Source organism: Ursus arctos, unplaced genomic scaffold (genome assembly GCF_023065955.2).
Source record: "Ursus arctos isolate Adak ecotype North America unplaced genomic scaffold, UrsArc2.0 scaffold_7, whole genome shotgun sequence".
In the NCBI taxonomy this organism is placed as follows: Eukaryota; Metazoa; Chordata; class Mammalia; order Carnivora; family Ursidae; genus Ursus; species Ursus arctos.
In genome coordinates this window covers 69,974,800-69,990,599 of record NW_026623089.1, presented here as the reverse complement: position 1 = coordinate 69,990,599, position 15,800 = coordinate 69,974,800, and positions in this window count along the sequence as shown.

Sequence of the window (15,800 nt, the reverse complement as noted above, 5' to 3'; positions counted from 1 at the left end):
CCACCAAGCCAAATGGCTTAATGACAGGGCAAAGTGCCTTACGCCTTCTTAAAGACAGGGCCATGGCCATATAAAGTCCTATGGTTGTTCACCTTCACAGAGACAAATGATTTATTTCAAATTCCGTTTTGCTCATGGCTAGCTCTTCCTGAATAGTCTCCAAAACGCTCCCGTGAAAGCAACTTACACAGCGGCTCTGCCTCATGGACTGACCCAAAAAGGGTCCAGTGGAAAAGAACTGCCAAAGGGGCATAACAGAGATTTTTCTCAGCCAGGCCCAGGGTGTGGCGCCAGGAGGGGGGGGGGGGGGGGTTCCATTCGGTCCCCAAGATGGAGAACCTGTCTGCCTTTAGTGAGAAGCTGGACTGGGGGCTTTCTCAGTTTTCTCTCCTCTCCTGAAGCTACAATTCACTTCGACCCTAATTCTAGGTCACTGTCAGAATGACCATCTACCCAGAGCGGCCAGTGAGCGTGCGTCAGGTAAAGGTAGCAAGAGCTCCTGGAAAGTGGCAGAAAGAGGGATTATTCCACAAATGGTGTGGGACCCATTCAGAAATGGTCGGCCCTTTGGAAAAACGAGTTAAGCTTAAGTTGATTTTTACTTTACTCTTTGCTCCCAATAAATTCCTTGTAGATAAAACTTAAAGATAACATTTGAAACCGTAAGATTTAAAAATTGGGGGTGACTTTGCCGATCATCTCTGTAAGGGACGTCCTAGAGGTCCTCTCTACCTTCTAGGTAGACTTAAAACCATACATTCCATACCATAAAAGCACGTATACCTTTGTGTGACAAAATCACTTTTAAACAGGGCAAGTATTTGCAACACATAATAGAAACACAGGACTAATTTCCTTAAATTACAAAGAGCTAGTACAAATCAATAAACAAAAGGCAGGATAACCCAGTAGAAAACTGGGCAGAGTATAGAAATGAGCAGTTTGTAAGAAAAATAATACAAACTCCCAACAAGCACTTCCACGTGAAATTGAAGACACACGTCTAAGTGCTAACAGGATACCGCTTTTCACCTAACTGGCAACGACTGTAAAGTTTTATAGTAATTACTGCCTGTGAAGGTATGTGGAGGAACAGGTATGTGCAAATATTGTTACAGGGACTATCGACTGGTGGTCATTTGCCACTAGTAAGATTCTTCTACGAGCAATTTAGCAACGTCAATCGTAATTGTCAATGTACGTAATCTTTGATCCAGGAATCCCACTGCTTGAATTTAGCCCACAACTACCTTGGCAAAATCCTACCGTGACACCTGGGACGAGGATGTACTTTACAGCATTGTTGGGAGTGGCAAAAAAGCTGGGCTCCGCTGAGACTGGTTAGAAAATACAACTCTATAAAGAAGTTTCTAGAAAAAGGTTCTGAGTTGATTGGTGGATCTTGATATAGGGAGTCATTGATTTTTTTTTTTAATAAGTAGAGAATGATAGCCAGGCTCTGGACAAGGTATTAGCAATATCTGACAAAGTTCTGAAATTTTGGTGTGTCTCTTTAGCAAAAAAACCAAACAAAGTGTTGAGCATATCCCCCTATGGCAATTCAATAATATGTATACAAATTCTTTGATGCTCCTTCCCCTGAGAGGTGAGGTCTATGCCTCATCCCCTTCAAACCGTGCAGGCTTTGGGGACTGTTCTGACCAACAGGGTTTGACAGAAATGACAATACGTGATTCTGACTCCATGTCATGAAAAGTGTTGCTGCTTCTGCCTCGTCTCTAGAACTCTTGTTCTCGAAGCCTTCAGCTGCTAAATGAGTGGCCAGGCTGCCCTGAAATCACCAAACTAGCATGGGAGAGAGGGCAGCCGGGCAGCCCCAGGTCGCCCAGGCTTTTGGCTGTAACTGCAAAGGGTACCAAGCCCACCACCCAGCCAAGCCCTTCCCACCTTCCTGACCCTTGGAAACCGTGAGAGGGAGATAAGAAAATGCTGGTGCTGCCTTAAGCCTCTGCATTTTGGGGTGATTTGCTACACGACAATAGGTAACAGGAACAATTGTGATCCCAAATTTTCATAGATGGGGTGTGTGTGTGTGTGTGTGTGTGTATGCACTCTCTATAATATTTGTATAAATTCAATCATGCATGCACATTTGCAGTATTTTGCATAATTGTGAGGAGTAGAGAAGAAACTGCTGGAGGGATTACTTTGGGGGTCGTGGGCTGGGAGGCGGGAGGTCATTTTTGCTGGAAATTAAATGGTAATGCTTTATGATTGCTTGCATGCTGTAATTTTCTTTCCTTTGGAATCTTTCAAACATTTTACCTGGCTTGGGAAGATACATATTAGCTTTTCCAAAGAAGATTCTTTTCCAAAGAAGAGTCTGCACAGTACCAACTCTGGCTGAACAGTAGCAACGTACTTACCACCATCTGAAACTGACTCCAGTCATTGATCATGTAGCCTCTGAGGTCAGATCACATCAGTCCACATCCTGGCTCCACCATTTCCTGTTCACTCTGAACCTCAGTCTCCTCTTCTACAAAGTGCAAATAATACTAGTACCTCTTTATATTATCTATTGCTACACAACAAATTACCCCCAAATGTAGCAGCTTAAATAATTCTTTATTATATTACAATTCCTGTGGGTTATGAGTCTGGGCATGGCTTAGCTGGGAGTTTCTGGCTCCAGGTATCTTATGAGGTTGTGGTCGAACTGTCATCCAGGGCTGCAGTCCCATCTGAAGGTTTGACTGGGGGAGGCCCCTCTTCCACATCAATGCGTGTGGTTGTTGGCAGGATGCTATTTCTTGCAGGCTGTTGGACTGAGGGTCTCAGCTCCTCACTGGATTTTGGCTGGGAGTCTCCTTCAGTTCTCGGCCACATAGGCCTCCCTACAGGGCAGCTCGCAGCATGGCGGCTGGAGCACCCAAGATAGAAGCCAATGATTTTATAACCTAATCTTGCAAGTGACATCCCATTACTTCTACCACACTGTCCTTTAGAATGGAGTCTATAAATCCAGCCCACACTCAACGGGAGGGAATTGTACAAGGAAGTGGATGTCAGGAGGTGGGGGTCATCAGGGGACATCCTAGAGGTTGCCAACCACAGCACCTGTGGGATGGTCAGGAGGATTAAATGAATTAATGTCTGAAGCACAGAGCACAGTGTTTGAGACAGCATTTGCTCAGTCAATGGAAGTTCTAATTCATGTTATAGATTCCTGTCTTTGTTTAACAGTAAATGCCCAAGTGCCCTTTCAGTAACAAATTTACAGCAAGATTTCAGTGAAGCCCTTTTGCCAACAATGTACTAACTCATCCTTGTTGCTCTTTTCCTGGAACTCACGGAGCAGGATCCCTTAGGAGCAGTGCCCGCCAGGATCCGATATGGCTGACCCTCTCATAGGCCTGGGCCTCTCATTACGGCTCATCATTTACTCACACTTTGTGTGGGTTTTTAGCACCTACAAGGAGGCAGAAGCTCAGGCAGGGACCGCGTGAGCCAGGCAGACATTGCTAACGCCTTCACACAACATACAGGTTGTTGAGGGGATGGGGACAGAGAAATGGCAGCTTCAGCCATTCTTGGGCCCTCTTAGTCCTGCTAACAGGGGAGGTGTGAGCCTAAATGATTGCTGAGGGCAAATGGGAGGTTTGTTATTAGTTTTTACATTTAATTTCCGAGTCCTTAATTTATTTAATTAGAACACATTCACTATTTTATATTTAGGAAACTTACTGATGCCGAGCGTGCCCTCACGTACGGTAGAGGCAGAAAATTCAACTTCTTGGCAACCTTATGGGATTGGGTTCACTAGGCAGGTGACACCGTGGTTCCCTGGGAGCCCTAGCCCTGATCAAGGGAGGACAGAGCTAGGACTCACATGAGTGTGGTCATCCTCCGGGGCCCTTAACTATTCTTTGTAGGAGCCTCTGTATAGTCTCAAAAGTATATATTCATGTTTTAGCCACTATTTTATGAAAAAATAAGCAGTTGCCACTCGAGTGCTCGCTATGGCCTGTATGTTAGACAAAGCAAAGGAGCAGCAGGAACTGTGGACCCACGAGCAGTTTATTATCTCTTCGCAGAGACCAGAGGCTCCTGGAGTGGAGAGCCCAATATGAGCTCTTCTGCCGAAAGCCAGGCATGTCTGAGCACAACAATCAATCTGTGAAATGGTAAAAGGCCGAGGGATCATTCTGGATGGCTCTAGCTGTCATGAACAGAACACCAAGCAAAGTGGCCAAAACCAAATGATGCCTATTGTCTTGCATAACAAGAAGTTTGGGGCTGAGTAGTTCAAGGATTAGTTAATTTAGAGGCTGATATGGAAGACCTGGTTTCTTCCCATCTTTTAGCTTCTCCATCCTCAGCAATGTTGGCTTTTGTCTTCGGGCTTGCCTCTTCATGCTTGCAAGATGGCTGCCCCAGCTCCTGACTTCACGAACCTTCGGTAACTGCACTGAGAGGCAAACAAACCAGCCACAAATTAGCTGCATGACAGGCCACATATGATACGCCTGATCTTGTAGGAGAGAGAATACATAGGTGAAAGAATGGGAATGGAGCAGTGAATTATCTACCTTGTATTATATGAATTAAGTTATGTGCTGATTTTTTTTAAAGATTTCATTTGTTTATTTGAGAGGCGGGGGAGCATAGGGCAGAGGGGGACAGAGGGTGAAGGGGAAGCAGACTCCCCTCCAAGCAGGGAGCCCAATGTGGGGCTCGAGCCAGGACCTTGAGATCATGACCTGAGCCGAAGGCAGACGCTTAACCGACTGAGCCACCCAGGCACCCCAGTTATGTGCTCACTTTAAGTGACAATTGGTCCTTGGGTACTTTTGGGATCCACCTATTTCTAAATTTCAAAGAATGTATTCTCTCAGTTCATGGTCCTCCAACAAATGTCCTTTTGAGAACATGAATCGGGATCTAGGACGACCATCATAGTAGGCTTGAATCAATCAAAGGACAACAACAAGAATCCAAAAACATTCAACAAGCAGAGAAAAAAGCCAAAAGAATATAATTACAGAGTGCAAAAGTTCTCAAAACCTTTTAGACCTTTCCTTCTTACTCAAGATTCCCCTTTCTGTGTGGGCCAACAGAGAAAGAAAAGAAAATCACTTCTCCGAGGCATGTTTTCTAGAGCGAGCTGACCCAGAGTCTTTATGAGATGAGCTGGGAGTTAATTCATAATTACATATACAGCAAACAAACCTCCCTACGAAGGTAACCCCTTATCTTACCTAATTCTATGGTATTAAAATCTATTCATTCAGTCAGCAAGTAGTTTTAACGCCTACTGAGTGACAAGCATTGTTTTAGGCTCAAGTCTTGTCATGGTGCTCCACTTTTCTCCTTCTAATATTTATATTCAATAATCATTTATCAAAAACCCTCCTGGATTGCAGAGCTAGAATCTGTAATCAGCCATACATTCCTGGAAAATATTGACAAAATCTCAGTTGGCAAGATCAAGAACTCAGAAAATGGGGGGTTAGAGCACAAAAATAAAAATAGTATTCTGTGTGAATATTCCCACACATACACATAAATATGCATACGTAAAACAAAAATTCTGGAAGACAACAATTTTGAAACACGCTCTGTCTATATTAAAGATCCGCTCTCCTTAATCTGCATCAGGCATTTGGTATATGTATCTGTTATATCATGATTTTCTAAGGCACATTCTTCCAACAAATAACATGTTATATAAGCTATGGGTTCTTTTATGTTCATAAAGTAGTCCTTACTGGCTTGAAATGTAATAGCTTCTTTCACTCACATTCTCCCTTGTTTTATTTGTGCAAATCTCAGCAAAATCTTGTGTGACTGTATTTGTCAGCGTCACTCCATAACAAACAATCCCCAAATCTCAGTAATTTACATCAGTAGTTTATTTCTTACTCACAATACATGTAGATTATGGGTCTGCTGTGGCTCTATCCCATGTTTTTCTCATTCCAGGTTGCAGTGGAAGGAGTAGTCTTTATCTGGGACCTGCTGTTCTCTTAGAAGGGGGCAGCAGAGCAAGGGACCAAGCTGTACCACAGAATCCCATTTAAAGCTTCTGCTTATAATGGCATGTATCATGTCTATTCACACGTCCTTCAGAGTCAATCCCATGATCAAGCTGGCCTGGGGGGGGGGGGTGCCCATACTTGACCTGTAAGGATATATGATCCTTTTATTTTTTAAAAAAGATTTTATTTATTTATTTGGGAGAGAGAGAGAGAGCACACAGAAGAGCAGGGGGGAGGGGCAGAGGCAGAGGGAGAAGCAGACTCCCCCACTGAGCAGGGAGCCTGATGTGGGGCTGGATCCCAGGACCTCAGGATCTTGACCTGAGTCAAAGGCACACACCTAAATGACTAAGCTACCCAGGCCACCCTGGTTGTATAATCCTTTTAAAGGAGAAGGAATAGGGACACCTGGCCAGCTCAGGTGGGGGAGCACACGACTCTTGATCTTGGGGTTGTGAGTTTGAGCCCCACCTGGGGTGTAGAGCTTACTTAAAAAAATAAAAAATCTTTAAAAAAAATAAAGGAGAGGGGCACCTGGGTGCCTCAGTCGGTTGAGCGTCTATCTCTTGGTTCTTGGCTCAGGTCATGATCTCAGGGTTGTGGGATCAAGCCCTGCGTTGGGCTCTGTGCTCAGTGTGGAGTCTGCTTGAGATTCTCTTCCTTCTCCCTCTACTCTTCCACCCCACCCCTGCTCGCATGCTCTCTCTCTCTCTCTCTCTCTCTCGCTCTCAAATAAATAAATAAATCTTTAAAAAAAAATAAAGGAGAGGGAACAAATAATTGCGAACAATACTGTGATCTAACAGTAACCATCTGGCTATTGCCCAAAATATTGAGGAACTTAAGAGAACATTGTTTTTCTTGGCCTACCTTTCTGTCCATTCATTGAAGGACAGAACAGACACAGCTCCCCAAACTGGGCACACACGACCCAGGAGAAAGGAAAACCATCATTCTAAGGGGACTGAACTAAGCCCAGCGTTTGACAGAGGGTTACGTATTTTTGAGTTTTAATAAACGAATATAAAACCACATGATCACAACACCAGGTTTGTCAAAGGATTGCTGTAGTTTATTCAGCATGACGCTGACAACTTCACTAGCGCCCAGCTTGTTTTTCATTTCTTGGGATTCGAAACGAAAAGAAGGGAAAGCGATGGCTAGTACTTATGCTCATGCCTGTCTAATGCTTCGGAATTGGCTTAGGTTGTGTCTCCACGGCCGTGAGTGGTAGTCGCAGAAACGATGAACGCAGCTAAGACAGACATGCTCTACTCGGAGAATCTGAAGTAGGATTGGGAGGGGCAGGACAATAGTTGCCCTCCTGTGAGCAGTAAAATTATAGTGTGACATGTGGTTCATCATCACGGGGACCGAAATCATTGCTGGTCTCAATTTCTGCCATTTGTCAGGAGAAACTGGGACCTCATGCCTGCCTGTTAATATTTTTAACCACGAGCTGCTCCATGCCAGACTCCGTAGGGTATCTCACATTTACATATATACACACCTATGTCTACGTATCACTGATTTTTCACTGTAACCCAGGATTTACTCGTAGTCATAAAAGATGGCTTACCTTAGATTTCTTGCCATAAAGCTTTTTCCCTTTATATGACTTCATACTTTCTACAGTTGGCTTAAAGGACACATTTTATGATGAGAAAGCTAAAATGAAGTCTTTCCAAACACCTGCCAAAAATGCAATTAACTAATAAGATGACTACTTCACTCCTCAATCTGTGGTCTGTTGAGATGATGGATGGATGGATGATAGATAGACAGACAGACAGACAGATTGATAGATAATAAAGCGTCCCCCACACCTTCACACTTGGTGTAAGAGGAAGGGAAGAAATCAAGGTAAAATAGTAGTTTCGCCCACTTGAAATTGGAGAGACTTGTCAAACAAACTACCCCCCCCCCGCCAAAAAAAAACCCCGAGAACTTCTCAACTTCGGTATTCTAATGACCATATTTTTCCTTAAAGAACACGGTGCTTGTTTTGACTTTCTTTAAAAAAAGATTTTATTTATTTATTTGAGAGAGAGAGAGTACGAGCTGGACGAGGGGCAGAGGGAGAGAGATAAGCAGACTCCCCACTGAATGGGGAGCCCAATGTGGGGCTCGATCCCAGGACCCTGAGATCATGACCTTGAACAAAGCCAGATGCTTAACGGACTGAACCACGCGGGTGTCCCTTGTTTTGACATTTTGTTAATAATGTCTAGCATACTAACGGCTAGCAGATTATGACCAGTCCTTGGTACTTTGTTATGGTAGCCCTAGCAAGCTAATGTAATAGATATTTTAAAAACTCAACTTTGGTTCAGTTTGTTTGGAAAAACAAAAAGAACAGTACTTATAATCACAGGGGGTGGGGTGGGCAGCATAGTACAGGAGTTCTCTGCTTGCCCTGGTCTGGGTTCAGCTTCTCGCTCCATCACTTAACCAGCAATGTGGCCTTGGGCCACTTACTTAGTCTCTTTGTGCTTCGGTTTACATAAATGTAAAGTGGGGTAAAGTCCTTATCTCACAAAGTTGTTATGAGTATTAAATGAATTCGTGTTTTAAAGCACTTAGAATTGTGCTTCACGCACTGTGACTGATACATAAACATGAAATAAAGAGATGGGAAAGTATGATGAAATCCAGTTTATAGAATCCTTTTAAATGCTGACACATTAAAACAAAAATTCTGTCAAGGACTCTTGTTTCATGGAGAGAATGACTGTTAGCAGCATTCAGAGTTCTCACGTGTGTGCTGAGTTTGGGTTTACGCTAGGACTGCTGTCTACAATAGACGAATGAGCTCTGCGGACGGCAAAGGTAACGTCCCGTACACCCTGACAGCAGCGACTGGGAGCCATTTCTGGGGAGGGTTTTCACGTTTTCCAGGGATTTGACAATTGCTGGCTTTCCCCCCAACATTTGTTGTGATGAGAAATATGAAGGAGAAAGTCCAGCATGTGTGCTGAAAATGTTCACAGGTGCTGTTTGCACATGACCTGCTGCAGAACGGGGGTAAACACGACTTGATTTCTACTGGTAAAACTTTAACACAAGATAAACTTGCTGACTGCAAAGCGTACCACATGACTGTTCCGTGCGTGATAGCTAATATAAACAGCGTAGGGGGAGCGGAGGCCTCCCAGGGTCCAGGGACCACTGTGTGGACCTTTCTGGAAGGCCAGCCCAGCCACAGTCTGCTCTGCGTTCCTCAGCTTCCCGAGTTGCTTCAGCTTGTGGGAGACAACCCAAGGAAGGGGGACAAAGTTGTAAATCAGGAGCATTGCACAGTTGAATGTGCCAGTGTCTGGTGACTCACTCCTCCCAACCCACTGACTTTTAATACCCACGATGGTTTCTATCAGGAAATCCCAACGGCCTGTCGATGGCCTAGGTTACATGTGTGACCAATAGAACCTTAAACAGAAATGGCCAGTCACAGAAAATGCATCTTACAAAGCATTTGGGAAAATAGGAAATTTTCTCCAAAAGGAGATCGCACCTGAATTAGATTTCTGAGGGTATTATTTCTCTGTGATCAAACACTGCCTCTGATACATTGAGAACATTTTTATGAGTGTAAAAATCACTGCAGGAGACTTGAAATAATTTCGTCTCATGTCAGTTCAATCCACAGAGCTATTAAAATTTTCAAAACTTCAGGGCACCAAGGAAATATATGATCTGAATGCAAGCATCTGAATAACGGCTGACAGAGATGGGAGTGGGTAGGTCCACAATACTTCGTATATATTTTTATTTACATAGAACTGACCATTGCATAACCTCACTTACACAGAAAAGAGTTTCGAAACAAGGAATTTTTTTAAACTAAAACAAAACTTAAGAAACACTTTTCTTAGACATATACATCTCTCATAGGAGCAGTAGCCCTAGGCCCTGACTCAGGAAATATTTATGCTTATTGTACACATAGTTTTAACCAGTGTGATTTTCTTGCTTTCACCCCTCAGCACTTAGGAAATTAGGAGTAAAGAGGCCTTTTGCTATAGACATACATGCTGACCGGAAGTCATACTGACAGCCCACAGAAGGGGGAAATAGAAAAGTGTGGAAAGCAGACACAAGAATTCTAAAAGGGACAGTAGTTTGGGTCTCTTAGTGTGCAGGCAAACGTCCTACCTGTCTCAGCGGCCTAAGCACATAACTTTGTCATACAACAGCATTAGAATCGGTTCTCATTAGGATGACTTTGAGACCAAGAGAAGAAGAAAAGACGTTAAATATGAGTTTCCCAGACTCTTTCCGAAAGCAGTCGAGATTGAGTTACATTTCAGAAAGTTTTCTGTCCGAAACATCTTATCTTTAGTTTCTTCCTTCCTTCTTAAAAATATTTTATTTTATTTGATTGATTGATTGATTGATTGATTTAGTTGGTTATTTTCTGGTGCTTTGAGGGACAAGCCCTCAGCTCTCCAGAACGGCTCCTTTCCCACAGATGGCTGGGGTTGTTACGGTGGTTGTGTACCATGTACCATACACAGAAGCGAGATTATTACATACTATGTGATTAGTATTCGTTCATCTCCTTTAAGAGCCATCTCAGAGTTTCCCTGTTTTGGGATAGTTGAAGCACTGTCTTACTGCTCGAAAGATCTTATTTCTGGAAAGGAGAGGAAATGGGGAAAAGAAATGCGTGGAGGGGACTGTAAGGAGAGGATAAGTCAGAACGCACATTACACTGTCAGTGCTGTTGGGAGGGAAAAAGAGGTTTCCTTTAAAGAACAAACAAAATTTCACTGTCTCATTTATTTTTACTTTAGCCCACCTCACAGACCTCTAAAACAGCTCACTGTCACCAAATGCCCTTTCAAATGATGCAGAGCTGAAAGAAAAATTGAAGTCACCTCCCCATATGATATGTAAGAAATGTCCCATTCCTATCATCCCAAGGAAAAAAAGTCCAACCGCGGCAACTCCGAAAGCAAGCCTCGTCAGTTGCATCCTTCCTTTCTTCCCACGCACCAAACACGTGTGCGCTCGCACGCGCGCATGCGCACGTCCTGTATTAGGGACACTGTCATGTAAGGAACGGGTAATAAACTGTAACGGCGGCCTTTACTGCAGACTTCCTATCAGCCAGGCGCTGGGTCAAGGGGCGACGGCTAATTATCACTTGACCACACCCCTGTGAGGAAACTTAAATTTCCTGAAAGACGCATTGCTTGCGCACAACTGAGATGGGATTTGAAACAAGGGTGCTTATTAACCACGAGGCTATGCTGTCTCCTAGTGAGGTTTAAACGTTTATCCCTGTAAACGGCTCTCATTATCCCAAGGGGCAGGGAAAGGTTGAGGAAAAATAGCCACTTTGACTGGAAAGACCCAGCACGGGTGGTTGGACCCTGCCCTACACAGAAAGAAATTGCGGAGCGCGCCGGTACAGTTTAATGAGTGGCTCGCCGCCTCCTGGGTGACTCACGTGAAACCCCAACGTCGGGGGCTGGGAAAGGCCGTGGCCCATGTAGGAAGAAGGCACATCTGGGTGGCTTCTGCAGCAGAAAACCACCTGCTTACATGCTTCCCTGTTCACCAGGACTCTCTCTGGAAAGTGAGTAAATTGTTCACAATCAGACCTGCCCTTTACGGTGTGGGGCTCCCTGCAAACAGACCCCGGGCAGTGTGCTCGGAACACAGGCCACTGGTAGTCACACAGCGGCCTTCATTCTGGGGGATGAAGGGCTGGCTGCCTCGGCTCCATCCTCAGTGACTTTAAAGAATAGCGAGCCCCAAGGATCTGATTGTGCAGGGATAGCCACGTGGTCCCCGAGCTCTCGGTTTCTCCTCTTTCGAGCTACTTACGAAATGCAGATAAAGCAACTGGAAAGTAGAAGCTTGCAAACAGGAGAGAGGTGGGGAGAGAGGAAGGAAAGGAGAGAGAACTGATCTGGGAAATCAACAATCTGTCATCCTAATATACGGAGAAATACGGTTTTAACCTTTGATCAGAATATCAAGCTGTCAACAGTTGAATAGAGTGCTAAGAAAGCACTAAGCTGTGCAACGGTACAACAAACCAAGCCTCTAGGACCAATCGAGCCTCTGAGACCAGACGGCAGGTGGGCAGGTGACGAAGCAGCCATTACATCATGCCAGAAACCTGCGGAGGCTTTGCCTCCAGGCTCAGCGGTGAGCCCGGCTGAGTAGCCGGTTCTGGGTCTTGGACTTGAGAGCAAAGGTTCAACTCCTTGCGAGTTAGCTTGGGCAAATTTGCACAACCTTTCGGAATGCCTCATTCCTCAGTGATTTGTGACATTCCCGAACACCCAGAGTAGGAGCTTCTCGCCCTCACCATCCAGCCCGGGTTGTTCCCTGAGGTCCCCTGGCTCCTGGGCATGAATTCAGTGGCCAGGACAGGGCAAGGGCTCCATAAGCACTGGCTGATTGAATGCGCGTGTGCTCTGTAAATATCCATTCATTGACTGCGTCATTATGTGTGAAAATCGAACACTGAATCATAATTCTCCACCTCATTCCATTAAACCCAAAACACAGTGTCCACATTTCTGATTTAGGGGGGAAACTGTCATTTTAAGGGAACGTCCATGATTGTCCTAACCTTGAAAATTAAAAACTCTGCTATTAAAAGCAATACAGGCTCATTGTAGAAAAATCTAAAAAGACTTAAGAAATACTACTTAAAATACTTAAAAAGCCAGGAACAATCACCTGTAATCTCAAATCCTGCCACTTAGAGATGGTTAACATGTTGGTGTGTTTTTCCAATTTTTTTCTTTATATATAAACGGACACATATACATATTTAAAATTATGATTATATGGAATATATGACTGCATATCTGCCCTTTTTTGAGTGCTACAGATTGGGCATTTTCCTTTATGAACAATTATCTTGGAAAATAGGATTTTAAAATATCTACACGGCATTCCATCACATGGATGGAATCCAATTTTTTTCACTTTTTCCTTATTTTTGTACATTGAGGTTGTCTCTCACTTTCCCTACATCACAAATAATGCTTCAGCAAAAAATACATCTTCAAAATCATTCTACACACTTCTGATATTTTAAGACAAATATCTAGAGGCAGAATCACTAGGGCAAGAGATATAAGCATGTTGAACAGCTCCTGTTACATATTTCTTAAAATATTAAAAAAAAATTTTCTTAAAACATGTAAGGGCTATCTAAAGAAAGTTATGGAGAGAAATGACAGGTTCTGATTTTTGGTTTTGGGGGGGTTTGTTTTTGTTTTTTTAGCCCTATTGCCTCATTTCCTTTAGCCTGGGCCAGTCTAAGTATTTGTCATCTTTAGAGTTTAAAATTCCTCCTGCTTTCATGTTTTTCTCCTGTGTTTCAGGAGCACTCAACCTAGAGATTCCTCTTTCATCAATGCTCTGTGTTGCTTTGTCCACACTTGGGGGCCTGTGACCTAAGGTTCAAGGGTACTCTGATGGACCCCGCATTGAACCAGGAATTTCTCTGTAGGGAGCTGATTTCAAGGCTAGAACACACACTAAAATCAAAGGCTTATTTTCTTCAAAAAGCAAATAAAATATACAAGAAATGATGATTCCTTTGAATTCAAAATCCTCTATTAATAGCTTCTTGACTCTGTATTTCTACATTCTCTTTCCAGCATTTTAGCTGATTTCAGGAATATCAAGAAACACTGTTAGTGACAGAAAAAGTTGTTGATTCCAAAAAATTCAGCAACGGTCATTTTTGAATATGGTGTTTGGTTTATGCAGTGAAGTTAGGGATAGTTCAACTTTTTCTTTTACGTAATAAAAAATTAAGTTTGCTTGTTTACATTTAAAAGGCAGCTAGGATTTCTAACTGCATCATGAAGCTTTTGCTCCTCTTTTTTTTTTTCCTAAAAATCTATTTTTCAATGAGCATGGGATATACTCATGTGAATCATAAACATATTCTTCAGCTCTCCTCTTTAGATAAGTTGAATCTTAATTATTAAAGTAATAGATATATTTTCTTAAATGCTTGATATTTTTTCATGTTCTACTTCCCCCCTTTACCTTTTTTTAATTTTGTCTTCTATATTATACCAAACATAGTCTGAAAAACTTATGCATAACAATTTATTATTATGTGCCAATAGAGTCACCAAATATATTCTCATATTTCAGGAACTTAGGTATACACACACTTCTGCTGATAGAATCATAGGTTTCAAGGAAAAAAATGGAGTTAGCTGGGATCTTGGGATATTAGCCATAACTTTCTCATTTGGGTAAAGAAATCACAGTCCACGGAAGAGAAAAGGCTGGTTACTGAATCTTTGGGTTTGTCATTTAATCAAGGATATGGAATAGGAAAAATAATAGTCCTAGTGACTGACTTCTTTACAGCCTTTTACAGTTTATTAAAAAAGCTCTCATTCAACTCTTAAAACGTACCTCAGTTCCCGGCTTTCAGCAAATGAAACCCCCACACATTCCATGTCCCTCCGGAAGCCCATGAAGCTGATTTTATATCTGGTATTTATTTCACTTATTGTTTGTTGCTGGTGATAGTATCTTTCACCTAGAGTCTCAAAAGGCATTTAAGAGGAATTCACGCACAAAACAACAGGCTATCATTTTGGGTGGGCTGATTTTTAAATGGAGAGTAACGCACCTTGCCCTAAAAGTTAAGAAGCTGAGGGGCACCTGGGTGGCTCGGTCGGTCAAACGAACAGCTCTTGATTTCGGCTCAGGTCATGATCTCAGGGTCAAGAAATCGAGTACCATTTAGGGCCCCATGCTCAGGCGGAACTCTGCTTGGGATTCTGTCCCTCTGCTTCTCCGCCCGCCCTCCTCTGCTTACATGCTCTCTCTCTCTCTCTCAAATATATAAATAAATAAATAAATAAATAAATAAATAAATAAATAAAATCTTTTCAAAAACTTAAGAAACTGAGGCCACATATGAGCTGCAGAATCATAGTATCAGTGGGATTTTCAGATTTTTTTTTTTTACAAAGGTGTTACTGGTTACATCTGCCGCTTAGAGTGCCAGGAACCAAATCAGATCTCAAAGAAGCCCAAGGTCGTGTCTTTCAAGGTCTCAGAGTGGGTTTCGCAGATGAAGCCATTGGATATGATGTCTTCGCCACTTATATTTTCACAGAAGAGGACGGTAAATACTTCAGTGATGTCAGAAAGTAATGCTAATCGCTCATCCGGAAAACACTGTCCCATGACTTCATTCATATTTTCCACAGTTATTGGGCACTTCCGGTTTTCAGGCACAGAAGGAGGGATGCAGAGGAGAACGAGGCACGCATCCTGCCCTCCACGTGTCCCCGGTCCAGGGGCACCTGGGCAGTCCCATCTAGAGCCGCTATCTCGAAGCCTGGGAGAGGGGCCCCTCCTCTGTGGAAGGTGGCACAGTTCGTTATGACCACATGGGACAGCTGTTGGGTGCCCTTCTCCTCTGTGCTACTCTACGGTGGGTTTCACAGTAGCAAGCCCTTACTAATCTTTAGCAGGGTGTGTTCGTGTCCTGGGGCTGCTGTCACACACTAGCACAACCTGGGGGCTTACAACAGCAGAATTTCATTCCCATGGTTCTGGAGGCTAGAAGCTCACCATCAAAGTGTCAGCAGGGCTACGCTCTCTCTGAAGGCTCGAGAGGAGGATCTGTCCCGTGCCTTGCTCTTAGCTCCAGCTGTTGCTGGACTTCTTTGGAATTCCTTTGGCTCGTAGACACATGGCTCCAATCTCCATGTCTGGTGTCACGTGGTGTCCTCTCCTGGGTCTCTTCTCCTCTTCTGGTCAGGACAACAGTCCCATCTTCACTTGATT